Raw genomic sequence first — 18,426 nt, 5'->3', positions numbered from 1 at the left:
AAAAGGCCAGACAGAAAATATGCTGGGCTTTGCAGGCCACGTGGTCTCTGTCGCAACTGCCCAACTCTGCAGTCACCAGCAGCCAGCAAGCAGGCTGTGACCATAGGCTGTAGCCTGCCGACCCCTATCCACAGGATGGCAGTAAGGGTTTTTGGGCAAGAAGAACACTGGGCTCCTGCGGGCCCGGAAGGCAGCGCTGAGGTAGTCGGTGGTAGTTGACCTGGTCTTTAAGGCGTCATTAGGTCTGGAAAGCAGACGAGAGGAAATGCGATGGTCGAGGTCAGATGACTGTCATAGGAAGGAAGCAAAGCTGGGTATCTGGGGAAGATGGTGAGAAGGTATTTGGCAGGAGAGGAATTGGCACTCAGGAATAAAGGAAGGGAGAGGAGACAGGAAAGGTGGTGGGACTTTTGGGCTGATCCTGTAGGCTACAGCTTCTGGAACCTTCTACCCAAACAGCAGAAGGGAGCACTAACCTGAAATAAGGCTGTTCCTCCGAACTCGATCTTTAAAACTCAAGTGGTTTACAGTTCTACTCTATCATGTGTGTTTTAGTGAAAACAAAAAATGTCACAAACAACTTCCCATCCCGTGAAACGACTGCTCTAGGACACGGTGCTCTAATCATCCGGCAGTTTTGAGGACTTTACCTCACTCCTGGAGGTCCCGTTATTTTACTCAGAGAAGGGTGGTTGTAGGCCCAGAGAAGGATTTGGAGAAGGACTGGGGCTGGGGAAGGAGGGCCCTTTATAAAGGTCAGTATAGTGGGCGCAGCTGAGTGGGCTACATGCGGAGGGACCCCTGGGGACGATGAGAAAGCTGTTTTCATAGACAACTTTGACATAGCGGTGACATGGACAGGCGAGGGCTTATGGGGGTCTGCGGGGGGAGCGGGAGGCCGAAGACCACAAACACAGCAAGAGGCGGGGATGCCACAGAGCTTGAAGACAAGCAGCTGGCCGAGTAGATATGTATATCTGATAATTTCAAACTTCAAGACAGAAGACGAATCATTATTTTATGCTCTCGGTTTAGAGATAGCCTCTTACTGGTTCTGGGACGCTTGCGTCATAACATCTTACCATATCTGGAGTCAGAATACATCAAACAGCGACGATACAACCCAGTTTAACTGTCTGGTTTTGTTCTTTCTTAGGGGTACATAAAATTATGTGATGTTGTACTGTGTTGACTATGTGAAGATTTTTTCTTTAGACAATGTCCTACTCGCTTATGGCTATTGCCTTACAGTCCGTGTCAGCTCCACTGTTTTCTGAGCAAAATATTGGATGGTTTGCAATACTCTAAAATTTTGGAAGCTGAAAAATAAAAAATAAAAATAGAATTTGGGAAGCTGTCCTTCCATTGGGAGGTGAGTGAGCGATCTTGCCTCCATATCCTGGCCTCAGCCAGGGACGGGAGACCTGGGCTGACCAGCGTTGGGGCAGGGGCCCCCGGGGGTAAAATGCAGGCGCCTTCCCCTTGGTTACCACTCGCCCGGCGGCACCCACTTCTAGACCTCCACGTATCTTTTGCTTTCTTTGGAGTCAGCTCTGCCTTTCCTTCTCTCTTTCCCTACTAGATAAAGAGTCCATGAACTCATACATACATAAATAAGAGTCAGATAAAATTACTTACGGTCTTCCCCCTAGAGGCTTTTGCATTTTCAATTATGAGCTCATCCCTTTAGTCAAGTTGTTAAATATCAGGAATTTGAAATTGCACTTAAAAATGCACCATGGGCACCTGAGTGCCTCAGTTGGTTAAGCGTCTGACTCAATTTCGGCTCAGGTCATGATCTCAGGCTCCTGAGATCAAGCCCCACGTTGGGCTCCAACAGGGCTGGGCTGGGTGAGGAGCCTACCTAAGATTCTCTCTCTCCCTCTGCCCATCTTCACCACATGTGTGCACACGTGTTCTCTCTCTCTTGCTCTCCAAAGAAAAAAAAGCACTACAAAATGTCATCTACGCATGAAATAATAGTAATAATAGTTTATAGGGTGATTGTCAATGAGTTGATTCTTTTTTAAATGTCCGGCACAGAGTGCACACTCACTGAATGGTGGCTTACCACTCCCGCTGCTTAGCAAACCCCCGTGAGCCATCAGAGGCTGTTATCTCTGCAATGGTGCAGAAGCAGTGAGTTCTCCTTCCCGGCTGGCGTGAGCCCAGGGCAGCCTGATGGAGGCACTCAGCTTCAATAGCTACAAATTTCAGTATATTTCTAGTGAGTATTTTTTAATTTGCAAAATGCATGCATTTCCCCACCATGGTTAGTTAGGTTTAGCCAGTAGTAGGTCTCACTGAGCAACGGCAAATTTCAAGGGCAATGGCCTAATTCAAACGTCTTAGCAAATGGTAGGGGACCTATGTGTGGGAATTTGGAGGAGGCCTGCTACCGTCCTATTCTTCCTTCCTGGAATGCCGCCCTTCCCCCATTTTCAATATTCTTAATACAGTGAATTTCTTAAGGCACCTCTGAGATGTCCTTCACAGGACACAGTTTCCAGGAGATTCCAGGCTGCCAGTCGGGTTCTGAGCGGTGGAGTGAGGTTGCTTGGACCCCGCTGGGCTTGGGGTTGATTAATGACGTTGTGAGAAGCAGGGAAACAGATGGGTGGCAGCTCCTGCTCCCAGCTGTCACAGCTGGGCCTCTTCACTCTCCCAGCCCCATCACGTTCCCGGGGAGCCTGTAGAGCACCTCCTTTCTATGGAATTTTTGTAAATTATTTGCTCAGATGCCAAGATGCCCTGGAAGCAGCTGACTCTGAGAGTTTGGCCAGATGCGTGTGTTACCTTAGTCGCTCCTCCCGGCTTCCCCGGGAGTGAAGGGGGTACACGTGCTCTAGCGTAGGGCACACGGGGAAAGCTAGCCGTGTGCAAAAGCCAGGTGCGTGCTTAGTAGGGGACAGTGGGACATTATGTCTCTTCCTGAGATGTTTAATAAAGGTGACAGGCAGGGGAGCCCCACGCAGAGAGTGAACCGCCAGGCGTGACTCGGCCTCTGAGCTAATCCATCCACTGCAGCAGTGGGGCATTATTCCCACAGGTAGCGGGGTAGTAATAATCGGGTGACCCATTACATGGCAACAGGCCCTCAAGTCACCCTCAACACAGGGATTCAGGGGCACGCTTTCATTTTCAATAGTCTCAAAAGGGTCACCGCTCACCTCCCGAAGATTCCCTGGCTGAGGAGATGTCCAGGGCAAGCCGCGTGAGCAGTGGGGCCGCTTGCACCTGACGCGCGGGGCGTGGGCTCCAGGACACGTGGGCTCCTGCCACGGCGGCTGCGGACTCAGATCTGCATCTGCGAGAGGGCAACACTGAGACTGACAGAGGTTGACGGACGAGAGCACTGTAGTCAGATCGGACCCAGGCCTGCAGAGTCCTCGCGCCGTTTCCTGTCCACCACATCCTAGCAATACGATTTCTGTTTAAAAAAAAAATTAAAATTAAAAAAAAATTTTTTTAAAAATGGGGGGGAACCACATGACAACCTGTAAGGTGTCCTCCGGCTCCCGGGCTCTTGTAAGTCTCTGATCTGAAATGGGAAAGCTGGCTTCTCAGACTCGGCGACTGTCTGGGCCAGCCTGGTTTCCAAGGCCACAGCCCGTGACGCGGACTCGTTCACTCTGAAGAAGGAAGTCGTCCCCCTGACGCCCGAAGCAGGAGAAGACGCAGCGATACTGGTTATCATGGTTCCCAAACAGGTCTTAATGAGGCGTCTCCAAGTCAGTGATGGGAACCGCACAACGGACATTGAAGGGCGTTGGAATTCTTGACCCCTTTTTAGAGCAGTTTCAGGGATACAAGCAAAACTAAGAAATCCAAACATTTTCAAAGAAACTCTTGTCAGTTGAGTTTCATGCTATTACCATAGGCCGTTACTAGAGGCACCTCAAGCCTCCACAGCCCTCCTGAGGCTCCTCGACACAAAACCAGCGGGCGATTTCTCTGCCGGACATCGGAAGACCCATGGACCAACTCTCTCGTTAAAGCAGGATTACAGAACTGTGTTTTCCAGCGGAGGAAGGTAATTTTTAAATACACATTTTCAACTGCTACATATGGAATCAAAACTTTCTCTACATTTAGATATAAAATGCAGATCCCTGAAAGCAACCTGACTGAAGAGCTTTTTGTCTTAAACTTCCACTATTTATTTATTTTGCCATTATCTGGGATGTCAGCAGTGTCTTGTAAATGCCTCATGTCATTACGCAAAAGCAAACACAGTCATGTTACATTAATGACTGGGCTGAGATCATATAACTGACTGGCTATAATTCTATGCCCCCTTGCTATAAAAAACATGACCCTAAATCCTAACCAGCTTTGGAATAAGAGGCCTCACAATTACCATATAGTAACAGAGTTCATGTTATATACAATTTTGATTGTTTCAATGCTCTTCGTCTATTCATTTTCATCTTACCTACTATTTATACGCGGTAGTAAAAAGTCAAGCGGAAAATCCACGCCGGTATTTTAGGTACGACATTCATCTACCCAACATGTTTGGCAGGATAAAACTAAATAGAGTGGAGCCCTCTTTCATAATCCCGGTGTTTGAAGTTAGAACGGTGTAATTGTAATCACAGACCTTTTCCATATGTATTCACGTTTCCCACAAGAGGCCTGGGTAATGATCTACATCTGAATATATGATCAGTCATCCCTGATACCACCTGATTTTGAGCTAAACGTGTCTCGATCGGATAGTAGGTACGCAACAAGTGCTAAGGATCTGAAGCAGAAAAAAAGCCTTTCTGTTTGGGCCGTTGCTTATCTAGTGGTTTCAGTAGAGGTTTTTTTTTGTTTGTTTGTTTTTTAGTTAAAGCAGCGATCCAGTGATCCATGCACAGTGTGTGAGGCTAACAGTGCTAGTAAAAGGGGGTCAGTGTGATCCTGTCTTCCTCGCAGACACCACCCATCGCAGGAGGGCTGCCTGCACTCTTGTCCTTCCTGTGAGTCCCGCAGGGTTATTTTTTGGAGGCTGGGCAGAGAAAGCTCCCACCGTTGTGTCATTTCCTTCAGTGCCAGCAGCTTTGATTCTTAACAAGTGTTTAGAGGAAAGTGTTGGTGCTTATTAATCTGTTTCTTGTCTTACAAACGTGTGGATGCGTGATTGGTGGCAAAACTACCCATCTGACAGCTCTCCACGTAGTCTACACGCAGGACGGGATTGTTACACTGAGCAGATCTGTTCGGAGTTGTTATTCTTTGTAATTACCTTCATTAAGTGAAAGCATGTGTCAATCAACTTTGAACTTTAAACATACCAGTAACTTGCAAGAAAAAAAATGCATTTCTATTTCCTATAGGCACATGTGTGCTCGAAGATGAGTACGTAGGTAGGTAGGGATATACGCCGCATGCCACACGTAGTCCTGTAATTTTCTGGATGCCTAATTACCCCCTGGTTGGCACCGGCTCACTCTAAATATAAACAAAGCGTACCACACCTCCAGAGAATTGTTGACAAAGTTTACTAGATGGCTAACTCAAGACTCGTGTGAACAGATAGCTTTTATTTTATTTACTTATTTATTTTTTAACAGATAGCTTTTAAATAAGGATCATTCCTCCCTGAGTTTCTGCAAGAAGCCTGCGCGTTCCCCTTAATTTGAACGAGGCGGCTCCCTAGGGACACAAATCTGAAAACGCATTTGCTCTGTTGCTCCCCCAGGTGTACGTGGACCTGGGGGTCACGGTGCTCCTGATTTGATCAGACTCACCTGGGTCAGAAATCTGCGGAAGCACAGAAGGTTCCACAAGGGGATCCTGGGCTGTAAAGGGCTGCTCTGGAGCGCTGCTCACTGGCCTTCACCGCCTGTCACTCTCTGCTCTGTGACCCCAGCCGCCCTCCCAGCGGCCCACGTTTCTGGAAACCCCGGGATGGGAACAGCACCGTAAAGGACTGAAGGGTAAGATGCCCTGAGGGAGGGAGGGGCGCCGGGCACCTGCCGCCTGGGGTCCCGGTGGCCCCAGCAGCTGTGCTCTGTGAGCAGCCCCTTCCCTCCAGCCGGGGGTGTTGGCGGATGGAGAGGGAGCAGAAGGGGTGGGCTTGGTCCCTGTGGGGCTGGGATGCCTGGGGGTTGGGGGGGCGCTGGGATGCCTGGGGGCTCTGGGGGTGTGGGCTGGGATGCCTGGGGGCTGGGGGGGTTGGCTGGGATGCCTGGGGGCTCCGGGGGGTGTGTGCTGGGATGCCGGGGGGCTCTGGGGAGGGGGGGCTGGGATGCTTGGGGCTCTGGGGGGGCATGCTGGGATGCTGGGGGCTCTGGGGGCAGGGGTGGGCTGGAATGCCAGGGGGCTCTGGGGATGGGGGCTGGGATGCCTGGGGCTGGGGGGGGTGGGCTGGGATGCTGGGGGGCATGGCCTGGGATGCCGGGGGGTTTGGGGGGGTGCTGGGATGCCGGGGGGCTGGGGGTGATGCTGGGGGAGGTGCTGGGATGCCTGGGGGCTCGGGTGGGGGTGGGCTGGGATGCAGGGGAGCGGGGGGGGGGGGGGGCGGTGGGCTGGGGGGCCTGCGGGGTCGGCCTCCCAGCTCTCGTGGAAAAGCCGGCGCCCTCGCCCTCGTGTACTTGGGCGCGAGGCGGCGGACAGGACAGGGGCGGGACTGGGAGCGGACGGTGGTGGCGGGGATGGAGGGCGCCTGGGCCGGGAGCGCAGGGCGGGCGCAGTGGGTACCCCCCCCTCCCCCGGCCCCCGGTGCAGCAGACGGGCCTCTCGGGCTAGAATATTCTACGGAGAATAGGGACACTCCCTGGGGGTCTACACGGCGGTTTAGACACATGGTCGTGAGCGCGGGGGGCTGCGTGGAGCGTCTCTCTGCGGCCCAGGCTGTGACCCGGGTCCCGGATCGAGCCCCCATCGGGCTCCTGCGTGGGGCCTGCGCCTCCCTCGGCCTGGGGCTCGGCCTCTCTCTCTGTGTCTCAGAATAAATAAATAGGAATCCCTATTTATGGGTGGCTCAGAGGTTTAGCGCCTGCCTTTGGCCCAGGGCGTGACCCTGGAGACCTGGGATGAGTCCCACGTCGGGCTCCCAGCATGGAGCCTGCTTCTCCCTCTGCCTATGTCTCTGCCTCTGTGTCTCTCATGAATGAATAAATCTTAAAAAAAAAAAAAAAGGAATAAATAAAATCCTTAAATACAAAATAAAAGCATGGTCGTCTTAGCACTCACAGCTTGCCCCTGTCGAAGTACACTATTTTTATTTCTAACCGTTTTATTGAGATGATGCACACGGCATAGAGTCGGCCCACTTAGACACACGTCCCTGTTCCTACAGCGGATCCGCAGAGCTGTGCAGCCGTCACCACGGAACCAGGATGTTTTCATCGCCCCAAAAGGGCCGACCGGGGAGCGCCCGCCCCCCGGCCTGGCCATCACCAGCTTCTCTCCGCCTCTGTGGATGCACGTCTTCTGCATATTTCACGTGAGTAGAATCAGACAATACGTGGCATCTTGTTCCTGGCTTCTCTCACTTAGTGTTGTCTATTCACCCAAATTGTGCATGTGTCGGTACCCCCTTCCTTTCAGGGAAGAACGGCATCCCACGGAATGCTTAGACCACATTTTATTTATCCATTCACCTGCTGAGGGACATTGAATTGTTTCCACTTTTTTGGCTCTTATGAATATTGCTGCTATGTATATTGGTATACATGTTTCTGTGCAGGTACACTTTTATTTCTCATATATGTGTGTGTGTTTGTATAGATACAAAGATCAATCTATCAATCTAAATCTATCATCTATCTATCATCAATCTATCTATGAGTGGAATTGCTGGGCCATATGATAACTCCCATGTTTAACCTTCTAAAGAACTGCCAGACTTGCTTTCAAAGCAGCAAAGCACATCTTCAGCAGCAAAGCAAGACTTTTATATATGCTCTGGCCTCTTGAGAAGCTTTACTTTCTATCCAGACCTCCTCTTCAGGTCAGAGGTCTGCAGCCGCAAGCCTCCAGGGTAGCTGGCCTTGTCTGCGATGTCACAGCAGGTGTCCCGGAGGCCTGCTGGGAGAGAGTGGAAAGACAACCAGGATGAGAAGAAGAGAAGGAGCAGGAGGAAAAGGAAGGAAGGAGGGAAGGCACAGGGGAGGCAGGATTCCCAGAGGTTTGGGCTGTCTGCCCACTCCTAGGCCTAAAGTTGATTAATGTATTTGTATCCTAAGCTTTGCGAGCAGTTTTTGCAAGTGCTCGGGAGGGGAGGGTGCGTGTCAACCTCATGAAGGAGGCTGAACGTTGTGTCATCGGTAGCCTGTCCACAGGATTGCTCATGTCCTGTGGTGAAGGGCAGATAGGAAAGTGACTCACTTCACCTAGGGCAGTGCTTCTGACGCACATGACAATCACCTGGGAGCTTTTAAAAACCGATGGCTGCCTGGGCCTCATGCCGGAGATTCTGATGGCATCTGCCTGGGGTGGGGCCTGGGCGAGAGTATATTTTAAAAGCTCCTCGAGCACCTGCTATATGCAGCCAGGGTTGAGAAGCACCGATGCTGACAGTTTTTGTATTTCAACAAACATTTTAAGAACAGACAACTACCACAACGATCTTTAAATGCATCGTAGAACTTTCTCGGAAGCACACAAAAGCCCCAATTATTGCTACTTTTAGAGGATGCTAGTGAATGGGGGATTTTGGCTCTGATATTAATTGGCTTCCTTGATCTCCCTCGGCCAGAAGTCATTCTCTTTTGGAGCCATGGAGCACATCTGTTGGGACACGTGAAAATCTCGAGGTGGAAGAAAAGATTGTCAGGTGGAGCTGATCTAGGTAAGTCTAAAATCAATGTGGCCTCTCAGAGACCCTTGAGCCTAGAATGGGTTTCCTCATCTCCAATGTGGGAGTTATTCCAGGGAGCGATTCTCCTCAGCCAGCCATGTGCTCATTCATTGTGTATTTACGGGGCCCTTCCAGAATGCCTTCGAATAATCCAGGGCACTGTTGGTGGGTGAACAGCCTGGTTCTCTCTGCTCTGACTTCTGTCTCTGGGAGTCTCAGTGCCCTTCGCATGGCCACCCACCCTAGTCCGGGCCACCATCTTCTCTAGCCTCCACCTCTGCAGACCTTGCTTCTCTCTTAGCTGCCTATGACCTATCCTTCTCAGAGCTGGAGGGATCGTTAAAACAAAAAACAAGGTCAGATATCCTCATTCCCTTGCTCAAAGCTTTCAAATGGCTTCTCATCATACTCAGGATAAAATTCAAGTGCCCCTCTCTTACAAGATCTCACCTGCTCCCACTTCTCCATTCTCCTCTCTCCTCCTTTCTAGCACGTTTGACCTTCATGCTCATGTCTTCCTCGGGGTCTTTGCGCTTGTCCATTCCTCTGCTTGGAATGTCCTTCCTGCCCGCTCATTAGTTGTGGCTTTTCTCTGCCCCGTCCCCAGTGAGCTGACAAGCTTCTCTATTGCAAGGACCCTATGTGAGTCATCTGGGTGTCCCTCACGGCATCTGGGAAGGTCAACTGCATTTAGGAGGTACTCGGTAAGACACTCGAGGATGTGAGTGGACAAAAACGTAAAGAAAGCGACATGCTGCAAAAACCCCTGCCCAAAGTTCTCTGAACAGGTAACTCAAAAGAGCCAGCTCAGCATATTAAAGTCCGATGTGGTTCTCTTGCAGCTCCCGAGAGCTGCAAAGATTTTACGCTTGTGCAAGCAGATCCTCTAAAAGAAGTAATTTTCTCTTTAGGAGAGTAGCAGTACACAGGCTCAGCAGTAAATTCACAGCATTTTACAAGAGGATGAAAAGTGAAAATCATATGAAAAGTAGTAATCGTACACTAGCAGCAACTATCGCTGCACGTTAATGGTATGATGCCATAATTTGACCATAATTTCTCTTTCTTTGTTTCTGGCTCTCTCAACTATGAAAAATGTAGTAGTCTACACAGCACGAAATAAACCAGTGGGAGAATAGACAAATACACTTTGACATAACAGTCTTTGGGGAAAAAAAAAGTCTTTGTTTCCCATATTTCTTAGACCATTTCAGGAATAGTAGGCGTTGTATCTGTATAGGTAATGCAGACAATAGTGTGGACTTTAAAGACATGGTCCGTGAGGGCTGGAGTCCACGGGTTGCCAACATCCAATGAAGGTGGAGACTGGTGGGAAAGGTAGGCACCGTTTCTATCTGTTTTTTCTATCTTTGCTTCTTAATGGGTTTTCTAAAAATGCTTTCACCCTATAGGCACTCATTATGTTTACTATTTTGGAGCTGCTCCTCATCACTCAAAAATTGTCTAGGATTGGCCTCAGTGTACACATCCAAAAGCAATACATGTGAATTCTAGTGAAATAAAGAAAAACCAGACATGCATAGCTACCACTTACAGAAAATTCTTAATAATAATAATATATTCCTATGTGGGAATACTTGAATATTTTAAGCTCCCCCCCCCCCATGTTTTTAAAAACAACATATCATCATAGAACTTTTGGAAAATGCAGAAAACTGTAAAAGAAGGAGAGGGATAAACAGCCCATAACATAGAAAGACTTTTGGACAGTGGGTATTTTATGATGATACACATAGAAATCAAAAGTATTAGGCTTACTGGTTGAAAAGCTCCAAATAAGAGAAAAAATGCAAAAGTATTCCCCTAGGGCTGAAATGAACAGCACATGTAGCGTCTCGGCATCGGCAGTGCCTTCTAGTTTCTGGAAATGCCGTGGTAACTCCTGACCTAAAGGATGACCGTGGAGTGGCTTAGAATCACCACAAGAGATGGGAAGTGGGGTGAAGGCTAGAAATGTGTGTGTGTGTGTGTGTGTGTGTGTGTGTGTGTGTGTGTATGTGTGTTTGTGGAGGGAATGGGGAAGCAAAGGGGGTTTTTAGGCTATGCATTTAGGGTGGGGAAGGCCAAGGGGAGAAAGAAAAGGGAGCGAACCAGCAGATAGAGCCTCCAGAAGTGGCTCAGTACAGGGCCCTGAGCTGTTGGGCGGCTCTGGTTTGCAGGTTGCCCTCTGGTGGGGGCGGGGGGGGGGGTGGGCAGCTTTGCAGGCACTGAGATCCTAGATCTGGCCTGGGGTCCTTCTTGGGCAGGGTCACCTTCTCTGAGGCCTGGCGGGACACGATTTGGCTGTAAGTCGGCTCCTTTGTACCAACTAGGATGCCATCTCTCCAAGTAGACCAAGAACACAGGAAAGTGGGCTCTGGAGTGTGGAGGTGGACCCTCATCCCAGATTTGTTTTTTTAAAGATTGCATTTATTCATGTATGTATGTATTGAGAGAGAGAGAGAGAGAGAGTACGTGCCTCGTGAGAGGAGGGATGGACAGAGGGAGAAGGAGAGAGAGAACCTCAAGCAGACTCCATCCTGAGCACAGAGGCCGACATGGGGCTCCGTCCCATGACCCTGAGGTCACGACCTGAGCTGAAACCAGAAGTCGGATGCTCAACCGACTAAGCCACCCAAGTGCCCCCATCCCTGTTGTTTTCGGTGAGAAGTGGCTCCAGCTCTCAAGATGCTTTAGGAGAATGTAGACTCGTAGAAAGAACATGCTCCTGGGAGCTCATCATGCACCCGGCTCGCCGCCCAGCTGTACTACTGGCCACCCTTAAGCCCATTATTCTGTTTAGCCTGGATTTGTTTTTTTAAGTGAAATCAATGCCTGTCCTGCCTACCCTTCAGGAGTATCATGATGAGAATAAAATGAGGTGAAAAGAATGAAAGAATATTCCTACTATGCATAGTAATACCCTGTGGCTGATTCCCATGCACCCTTCCAAGCCGTTAGCTCAGCTCCCTCCAGGAGGCCTCGCTGGACCCCTAGCCCAGGTCAGGTGCCCCTACTTCCATAGCAGCTGATCTCTGGCAGATTGAATGGTGGTCAGTTCACTTCTCTGCCTCAGCCAGTGACCAAGGCTTGCTGGTGGGCCCTGTGTCCTTACCCCAGCGCCTAGCACTGCTGGGGGCTCCATAAATCTTCGTGGGCTGAATGAGTTGCCATTGAGTCATTGTGGAATATAATGCAATAGTTACTGGATTGCCTTTTGTAGAACACACCCAGAAATGGAGACTCCAGCTGCTTGAGACACGACTGCACCCTGGACTTGCTAACTCCCACCGTAAAGCTGCCACATGAGGTATTCACGGGGTGGGGACTTTGGGCCGCAGAAAGGAAATCTGTTAAAACCTCATAACTGCCACTTCCACCCAGGCCAACCAACTCCTTGAGGCCGGAGGTGACAAAAAGAAGACTGAGTGAAGCAGGAGACACACAGAGCCCTGGATTCTGATCCAGCCTTGTCACTGGCCAGCTTTGTGGCGCTGGGCATGGGTCACTGCTCTGGAACTTGGCTTACCTGTTTGCAAAATGAGTTGGTAACACTCTTTGATTTACGTCATCCTGAAAAACAAAAACGTGTGAACCCAGCAATACAGGCTTAGGCAGCCACCCAAAGAGCTGGGTTTTGTTTGCTGGCTAAGATTAGGCAGCAAATAAACTTTTTGTCCCCATGTCTGGCAAGGATGGAAACATGTAAGGCAAAGACGTGGATTGGAAGAACTTGTGATGTGCGTGTGGCTAAGTCCGCGTGTTGGTGTGCGGAGGGCTGGGCCAAGGAGAAGAGGCAGGCTACTAGTTCACGGAGCTGGTTAAGCATCTGTGCCATACTGATAATAGAGCGCCCCAGAGGGGTAGGGGGGTGGGTGTGTGTGGCAGGGAGAGCTGAGTGGAGGGCTCGTAGGGGAAAAGCCATTCATCTTATCATAGGTACGTTTTCATTTGCTATTTTTGGCAAATTTCTTAGGGTGTGATATATTTTTCATTACAACATATTCGTAGCATGACCACTGCCACCATCTCTGGCTGTGTCACCACTGTGCCTCACTCGAGGACATTCTCTATTAAAATTGTAAAGTCCTCTCTAAGCACGTTGTGTTATTTGGTTGCTAAGCTCTTGGCCTTATTTCATTTAAATGAAATAATAAGGGAGTACCTGATATGTTTATTACCCTAATATTATATGTATACTTCGTGCATATGAAAAACATACAACACAAAATACGTCCGACCTTACAGGATAGTGTTAATGACTGCATTCTCAAATTAGTAGTGTGCTTGCTGAATTATATGCGGCATATTTTCCAAATTATTTTTTTATATTTCCAATATTTCCAATATAGTTCCAATTATATTTCCAATAATTTTCCAAATTATTTAAGATTTGGAAGGATGAAAAAAGTAGTGTGTATTTTCTTTGATATTTTTCACTAAAAGAAATTTTTGTTCATATGCAGTTATTGCCAGATGAACTTGTTGGCTGTTCTTGGTAACGTTCTTATCCCCCCCAACCCCTCTTCATCACTGTGTATTTATTTAATAGCTAAAAGTATGGTCCGCGATTGAATGGAGGATGTTTCAGATCACGGCACTGGTTATCTCATGATCGAAAGGATGGTTGGCTTTCCTACTGTGCAAAAAAAATCAGTGCGTATTTGGAGATTAGAGTGATCCATCATGCATAGAAACTCTTCATTATTACTCTCCAAACTTTTTTTTTTTTAAATGATGTTCCAGATCAAGAAAGGTGTTGTAGACTAAGAATTTCATTGGAGTATAAAAGAAAGAAAATAAGTCTATTCTCTTACAACAGTGTCTAAGATTTATATAGAAATAAGCTTTTTCCTTTGTTTGAAGAGAACAATAGCACAACCCTCTGTTGAGGATGATTTATCTCTTGCTAAACCACCCTAACTGTTTATGACAGCAAAAAGACAGGTATCATTAACCTTAGGTGTTGACAATTTAGAATTCATGAGAATGAGTTGGAAACACGATAGACGGGTCCCACCCCTGAGTTTGTGGAGAGCAGATGGGTCCCGTGAACCATTGCCATCGATTTCTTCTGTTATCAGAAAACAGTTCCCCTTGAATTTTCATAGAGGGGGTTTGGTTTTTAATGTCCCTTTTCTCTGAAGTTGAAGTAAAAATTGTATTTCAGGAAAAATGGATCTATATTCCAATCAAAGTTTTTTTTCTTTTCAAGGCCCTAGAATCAAGTTTATTTGTAAATCCATAATTTACTGAACCATTTTACCTTCCTTGTAAGTGATTCATGTATAAATTAGTGATGAATTCCTGATTAATTTATTTTTGCTGCTGTTCTTGGATTTTAAAAGCTTGCATTCCTCAGGATCACCCTCTTCATAAATACCTTCAATAAATTTCCACACAGAACGACGGCTCACGTTCTTTTCTCCTTTACAGGATGATATAATCGGGTATTCTAAAGCAAATAAGAATTCGGTGACCCCAAAAATGTACCAGATTAAAACCGACCAATAAAAAATGAAGTGCTGCTGGAGAACACAGTCCGTAGCTACTCTTGGCCTTAGATACACATAATGACAACGTGAATTTGGGGTAAGATCTGGCCTTAGTGTGGCATGCATTAATTCACATTTTAGAATCCTTTACGTATGTTTATCTTCATATGACCATATTGCTGTGCTACATTAGATCTGCTTAAAATCTACTGCGAGTATTGATTTTTTTTTTTCTTCAGAAAAATCAACAGAGAGATGGTCTCTCTCCTCTTATAAAGCCCATTAGAGAAAACCAGAACTGCGTTGACATGAAGGAGAATGCTTCCTAATGTACATGACATATTGCCATGGTTCAGAGGACTCAACTCTCGTTCAAATCTAATTAACCGATTTTGTCAAGCTTGGGCTCTACTTTCTGCACGGTGATCACACCTCTATCAACATAAACTCCCCTATTTAGTAACCAGAAGTGGCTAAAGAGGACTGCTGAAAATAGAACTCTCTTAATGTGAGTTTACCCAAGTGGTAACATGACATCCAATAATTACATGAACTGTTTGAATTTCATTGGGGCAGCTTTTTTTTTTTTCTTGTTTAAAGATAATTTCCAATTACTAGGAGACTGGAATTTAAGGATGTGTGATTTAGCTGAAATGTTTTAGTAAAACTTGGCAGATAAATCACATACCCTGAATTCCCTTAATAGCTGTTATGATTTTGACATCTTCTTATTTTAAAGAAATTGCTGAAAATTTTGGCAAAACTAATGTGGATGGCTAAAATTGAACTTGACAATATCTATGTGGGGGAAGAGGTGAAATCACTATATTTAGACACGAATCCTCCTATCCACCCCAACCCCATATTCAGGTTAAATGCGCGCACATCCTGGTAGCTGGAACATCTGTTTCTAGCTTGTTGTTCCTCTTGGCTGCTTTTCAATTGGATTTCCTCGAGCAGGTCCCAGGCTTGTCACCGCAGCTAGGGTCTGTTAACCATCACCACTGGTCCTACATTAAGTAGGAGGTTCAGGGCTAAGCTAATAACTCGCCTGCCTCTCTGACTGATCACAGTGATGCTCTCCGCGGCCACTTATCATCAGGCTCCTCTGGGAGGGTGCTCTTCTTTGTCTGTACCTCTGGGGGGAATTGGTTTTGTGTCTCCCTGCTCCTGGAGTTACACGTAGAAAGGCAGAGCTCGTGCACTGCTGCTGCTTCGGAGCGGCCGTGCGGTGCTTTGCCTGTGGACCCGCTGTCCAAGAGCCAAAGGAACCGAGTCTCCAGGTGACACTCACTGTGCCCTTGCCCAGGGCCCTGCGGTATGCATGTGACGGTCCTCCTCTCTTCTTCCTCTTACTCGGAAAAACAAAAAAACCATCACTGAATACAGGTTAGAGGAGGCGAGGCAACATCTAGAACGAAACAGAGTACTCGAGCGTTCCGATCGCCGTTATGATTTGGCATAAAAATCACAAGTGGAAGATGTTTGATGTTTATAGGGCAGCAAGCGTGTGGCCACCACCCCAGGGGGTGAGCTGGGAGTGGGCTTGGAAGGAGAGAGGCAACTGTAAAGATGCTTATAAAGGCTTTTTATACGAGTTGGTGGCTTCCTCTTTATACGTGCTCCAGGCTGACTATAAGAGGGGATGGCCACATTCAAGGATAGGTGAAAAACGCTCAGAAAGTTTGCTGATGGGCTGGAGGGTGGGGTGGCAGGGGCGGGGGTGCTGAGTTTGCTTCCCATTTCCACTCCCTAGGTGGCTTCTGAGACAGCCAAGAAACGTGTGTTCAATCCGGCCCTCACATCGGGGATCGACACCGTCCTGGGGTGACTTCCACAACTGAGGGCGGACAGACCTAGGCCCCCCTCTGCTGGGCCCTGTGCCCACTTTGAACTTGATGAGTTCCCTAGGGCAGGCATTCACAGGGAAATCTCTTTTGCCAAACCTTGCTCTGGTTCCCGTGTGGCTCTACAGCGAGGTGAGACACAAATCCTGGATGAGAAACCTCAGGAGGTCGTAACACCAGGAGATCAGGTGCGGTTACCGAAGCGCAGCAAGTAAGACCAAGATGCAGCACTTCTGATACACACGTGGTGCTCCTTCTCTTGAGGGAGAGAGGGAGGAAGCTGGATGTCATCCAGACCTCTGACTACCTAAGTCATGAGTAGACCTAGCCCTGGGTCTTCCTAAATATAATGAGAACAGATATTTTGTTCTGATTTTTATCTATTGCCTTTGCTTACCCACTTTATAAACACTTCTGGAAAAAGGACCCAACCTTTGGGAATTGTACTTGTTAAAATCTGCTCGTTAGCCTGCTTTTTAAGGTGCGGAATTCCATTGTTAAAGTGGTTTGAACTTTAAAGAGAAAATAAATTGACGGTATAAAGAATCAGCAAAAACTTGAGCACTTGGGGATGAGCCTGGGATTGCCTTTTTGATCCTGCTGGCAAGAAGAAAACTGCAGCTGCTGCAGCCGGGTAGTGGTTGCGCAGAAGGTGCTGGCTGAAACGTACTGAGCACGTACTAGGCAGCCAGCCTTGCACTGAGTGCTTTGCCTGTCTCGCCTCCCTGAATCTTCACAAGAATCCCCCAAAGTCTCTGTTGCCTTTATATTTACTCAGAGCCCGAACAGTGCGGTGGTTCTAAAAGTTCACCAGCACAGCAAGCATCTGCGTCTCCTGTCTCCTGTGTAAGGAAACTCTGAGAGGCAGGCAGAGTCAGGGGGAATGGATAAATAGAGGATGGAGATTAAGGGGTGCACTTGTGATGAGCAGTGGGTGATGTCCGGAAGTGCTGCGTCACTGTATTGTACACCCGAAACTGATAGGACACTGCGTTAACTATCCTGGACTTAAATAAAACAGCCACCTACAAAAAAAAAGGAAGACAACTCTGAGAAATACCTGGATCCTTCCTTCCCTTCAGCCCCCACTCTGTCCGTTCCTGTTTAAGCTGAGGGAAACCTTTATCGTACATACGGATGGGGTGAACCTGAGAAAAGCCTTGAAGAAAGATGACGTAAGTTGAAAAATCACTTGGAACCGCAGTTCCAGCCCTGAGCTTTGCAGAAAAAATGAAAAAGATCTGGAGTGAGGGGGGAAAGGCAGTAAAGAGCGGCTACAGAAAAGGAAGAACCAAATGGTCAGTGAATGTGGTCTTGATATTAACAGTTTCAGGGTTGGGGACGCCTGGTGGCTCAGCGGTTGAGCATCTGCCTTCAGCCTAGGGCCTGATCCTGGAGACCCGGGATCGAGTTCCACGTCGGGCTCCCTGCATGGAGCTTGCTTCTCCCTCTGCTTGTGTCTCTGCCTCTCTCTCTGTGTCTCTCATGAATAAATAAAATCTTTAAAACAAACAATTTCAAGGCAATTAAGATCCTTATTATGACATCTTTCCAACTAATCTACCATCCTCTGTATTAGAGTGACTTGTTTTGGGACAAATGATGATTATGTATAATAATAATAATGAACTAAGGGGCACGTGGGAGGCTCAGGGGTTGAGCGGCTGCCTTCAGCTTGGGGCGTGACCCCAGGGTCCTGGAATCAAGTCCCGCAGGGAGCCTGCTTCTCCCTCTGCCCCTTGTCTCTGCCTCTCTCTGTGTGTCTTTCATGAATAAATAAATAAAATCTTTAAAAATAGTAATAATAATGAAAGAACTCAGAGCAGTAACATATAAACACCATGACTAAGTCCAGATTATTTCCAAATACTGGGGAAGGAGAAGGAAGATACATATCAACTAGCAGTATTAATTCAAACTCCTTACTGAATTTTATTATTTTATCATCTTTTATTTCATTAAGAAAGAAAGCAAGCACATGCTCATGAGCGGGGGCGGGGGAGAGAATTTCAAGCGGGCTCACGCCCAGAGCAGAGCCTGCCGAGGGCTTGATCTCATGACCCTGAGATCATGACCTGAGCCAAAATCAAGAGTCCCAACACTTAACTGACCGAGCCACCCATGTGCCCCAAACTCCTTACTTCATTAAAGAAAATATTTTGTTTTAAAGACTTCACATACTACTTACATTATTTCTTGATGAAAAAATAAATAAAAGTAACTGCTCATACTTTCTGCCTGTAGTGTAATTTTCTTATTTTAGGATTTTGTTTTACTTTGATATAGTTCT

General features: G+C 47.6%; 2 long non-coding RNA genes across 4 annotated transcripts in view; one reads left to right on the top strand and one right to left on the bottom strand.

Annotated features, from left to right (window-relative positions):
* Nucleotides 1–7,267: 7,267 nt before the first annotated feature.
* LOC144316466 (uncharacterized) overlaps nt 7,268–18,426 on the bottom strand; it is a 63,228-nt gene continuing 52,069 nt past the window's right edge. Inside the window, exons 4-5 of the long non-coding RNA XR_013382442.1 lie at nt 12,324–12,367; nt 7,268–8,022 (exon numbers count right to left, since the gene is read on the bottom strand). This is a non-coding gene — a long non-coding RNA (uncharacterized LOC144316466). The remainder of the gene's footprint in view (nt 8,023–12,323; nt 12,368–18,426) is intronic.
* Nucleotides 8,342–18,369, top strand: LOC144316468 (uncharacterized). 3 transcript variants are annotated; one of them, XR_013382445.1, is made up of 6 exons: nt 8,342–8,785; nt 10,035–10,132; nt 12,018–12,104; nt 14,231–14,386; nt 14,529–14,797; nt 16,046–18,369. It is a non-coding gene; the product is annotated as an uncharacterized LOC144316468 (long non-coding RNA). The 3 variants fall into 3 exon arrangements; XR_013382443.1 differs by lacking the exon at nt 14,529–14,797 and having other exon boundaries at nt 8,345–8,785; XR_013382444.1 differs by lacking the exons at nt 10,035–10,132; nt 14,529–14,797 and having other exon boundaries at nt 8,349–8,785.

The sequence above is a fragment of the Canis aureus genome, chromosome 6 (genome assembly GCF_053574225.1).
Source record: "Canis aureus isolate CA01 chromosome 6, VMU_Caureus_v.1.0, whole genome shotgun sequence".
Lineage (NCBI taxonomy): Eukaryota > Metazoa > Chordata > Mammalia > Carnivora > Canidae > Canis > Canis aureus.
Note: the sequence above shows the minus strand (reverse complement) of the source record. Positions and strands in the feature narration are given on the sequence as shown.